A 3,502-nucleotide genomic window follows, 5' to 3' on the forward strand; every position below is an offset into this window, starting at 1 on the left:
TGAGTCGATTCTTTCTCCTACCAATCTAGCGTTCAACAGAAGGAAAGAGTGTGCACAGTAGTCCTCATATCTTATCATGCTAGAAGCTATCAAAGATGACTAGGGACAAGTTAAAAAGACAGAGGAGTCAATTTTAAGGGGTTCCCATTAGCCAAAGTTGAGATAACTTGAGCATCAAAATGAATGGATCGAAACACATCAAGCTTACTGTCTAAAAGTCCTTGTAGTCTAAATGTTACCTAAAAGTAGATAGCTTTGGAGTGACCTATGACACAAAGTCATTGTTTTGGAAACTGGGAAATTCATCCTGTCTTTCTTATGATACTTGTATTGCAAGTTAACCAAACAGTTGAAGCAATAAAGTGCTTCTTCATAAATGACTTATAACTACTAAGCGCAGAAGGAATGATAAAATTAGAAAAACCACAATTTTGTAAGCCCTCTAGGATCAGCATTGGACTGCAAACCACAAGGTCAGCAGTTCAAATGCACCAGCTGCTCCTTGGAAACTCTATATAAGGTGCTTTGAGTCAGAACCTACTCAATAATAACAACAACAAAATGAAAGAATAAGGAGACCTGATAGTGTAGTAGATTACATATTGGACTGCTAACAATAAAGTCAGCTTGAATCCACCAACTGCTCCATGGGAAAAAGATGAGGTTTTCTGCTCCTGTTCAGATTTATAGCCTCACAACCCCTATATAGGGTTGTTATGAGTTGGAACTGATTAGACACCCCACCTCAGCAGCAGCAGCAATAAAAGAAAAGATTAAGGCAAAGTACATGAAAGACTATTGGAATCAACCTGGACTTGGATGATGGGGATAGTCAGTGATGTCACTAAATTGGTGTCACACAGTGCAGTAATTCATGGTGTCACCCCCTCCAAGTGAACCTCCTTCCACACAAGACCACACAGAAGCCTCAGTAATGTTATCAATTGTAGTAATAGAATGATACCTGATGAATATAGTTTAAACCTCTTAAATGTAGTATTTCCTAGATTATATGAATATGAACAACACAATTGTTTTGCAAAATCTTTCTACATTAAATTACAACATGAATTACTGAGTTGTAAGTGATTACTAACTGAGCAGAAGCCTTTTTTAATTTTTCTCTTACTTTTCCTTGAATTGATACTTAATTCTGAAAAAGTTACTGATATAGGATCACAAATACTATTTGCCATAATGTTGTAGCTAAAATACCAAAAAGAATTGACTAGGTCAGCGATTAGAAAAACACTGGATGCAAAGAAGGTGTAAACTCTTAAGCGCATGCCAAAAAAAAAGCCACACAGCTCAAAGCATCATTGTAATTAGGTAATAATGACAGGTCTGGCTGAGTGCATTGTTGTTGCTAGGTGCCATTGAGTTGGTTCAGACAAATAGTGACCCTATGCAGAATGAAACACTGCCCAATCCTATGCCATCCTCATAATTATTCTTAGGTATGCAACTGTGTTAATCCATCTCATTGATGGTCTTCCTCTTTTCCACTGACCATCCACTTTACAGAGCAAGATGTCCTTTTCCAAGGATGGGTCCAAAGTACAAGAGACAAAGTCTCACCATCCTCACATCTAATGAACATCCTGGTTATACTTCTTCCAAGACACATTTGTTTGCTCTTCTGGAAGTTCAGGGTACTTTGAATGTTCTTTGTCAATATCTCAATGCATGGATTCTTCTCTGGTATTCCTTATTCATTTCCATCTTTCATATGTGTGTATATATATATATATGTTTTATTGTGAATTATGTGATAGTTTACATGGGAGGACATTAGCTTCACAATGATTCCATCGTATATCATTTTCTTGCCATAGTTACAATCACCTCCCTGCATCATCCATCAACCAAAGGGTATACTCCACAAGCCTGCCCCCAAGTCGTAGGCACACAGCCCCTCTCCCTTTCTGGGTTCAAAGTCCCCAGCCACTCCACCTCTCCCATATGCATATTTTTGTTGTTGTCGGTGCTATCAAATCAGTTCTGACTCACAGCAACCCTGTATAAGGTTTTTGAGGCTTTAAAGGTTTACAGGAATAGAAAGCCTCACCTTTTTTCTATAGAGTGACTGGTGGGCTCGAACCAACAACCTGTGGTTCACAATCCACTGCTTATTCTATGGAGCCACTGCACTCCACATACATATAAGGGAATTGAAAATACCATGAGTAGGGTCAGGTACACCTTAGTCTTCAAAGTGACATCTTTGTTCTTTGATACTTTAAAGAGGTCTTTTGCGACAGATTTGCCTAATGTAATAAGGTGTTTGGTTTCTTTTTTGTTGTTATTGTTAAGGGTAGGAGTTGGGTTAGGGCTAAGAGTAAGACTTGGTATACTTTTAGGGTTACAGTTAGGTTTATTTTTAATTGCTTTATTTTTTTTCTTGAAATCTGCATGGTTTCTTCTTCCTTTGGAAGTTCTATAACTACATTCCAGTCTGTTTACTTTACGTGTTTTGTTGTTTTTACAAACTGATATCTCTGGTTCCCCATTTTCAGTCTTGTAGGTTTGTTTTATTTTGACTATTTCTACATCTGGTTTGGTACTCCTGATGTGGTGCTGTAGAATAATCACTGGACTGCTAATCACAATGTTGATGGTTCAAATCCTCCCGCTGCTCCTTGGAAACCCTGTACAGGGTTGCTAGACGTCTGAACCAACTCCACGACACTTGAGTTCTGGATGATATTGTCATGTATGTTAGCATCAGATTGTTATCTGCTTCATTGTTGTTAAGTGTGGTTGAGTTGGTTCCAACCCATAGTGGCCCTACAGGGTTTCCTAGGAGCAACTGGTGAACTTGAACCGCTGACCTTGTGGTTCAAATCAACTTTACAGTCCAGTGCATTAACCCACAGTGCCACAACAGGACTCCACAGTTGGTTGTACTTGGCCCTTTATCCAAAGAACTCCTTTTAGTATTATTTGTAATGTTGGTTTGATTTTATTAATTTTTAAAAATTTGTTTTTCTGGAAATGTCCTAACTTCACAGTCATATTTGATGGACAATTTTACTCAATATATGATTCTTGTTGGGAGTACAGTGGCTCTGTAGGATAAACACAGGATTGCAAATCACAAAATTGGCCGTTCAAGCTCACCAGCCAGTCTGTAGGAGAAAGATAAGGTTTTCTGCTCCCACAAAGATTTGCAACCTCAGAAACCATATACAGGGTCACCATGAGTGCAATGATTCTTTGTTGGAAAATTTTCCAGAGTTTTATCCCATTGTCTTCTTGTCTGCAAAGTTTCTGCTGAGAAATAAGAGCTAAGTTTTATTAGTTCTCCTTTGTATATAACTTTTCATTTTTTCAGGCTGCTCTCAGGACTCTTTCCTTGTCTTTGGTTCTGTAAAGGTTGATAATACGTCTTGATGATTTACTTTTGGAGTCTATCCTGTTTGGAGTTTGTTTAACTTCTTGAATGGTTTTCTTCTCATCTTTCATGATGTTAGGTAAGTTTTCTTCCAAAAACATTTTTTTT

This window comes from Chrysochloris asiatica, unplaced genomic scaffold (assembly GCF_000296735.1).
Source record: "Chrysochloris asiatica unplaced genomic scaffold, ChrAsi1.0 scaffold00181, whole genome shotgun sequence".
Classification (NCBI taxonomy): Eukaryota; Metazoa; Chordata; class Mammalia; order Afrosoricida; family Chrysochloridae; genus Chrysochloris; species Chrysochloris asiatica.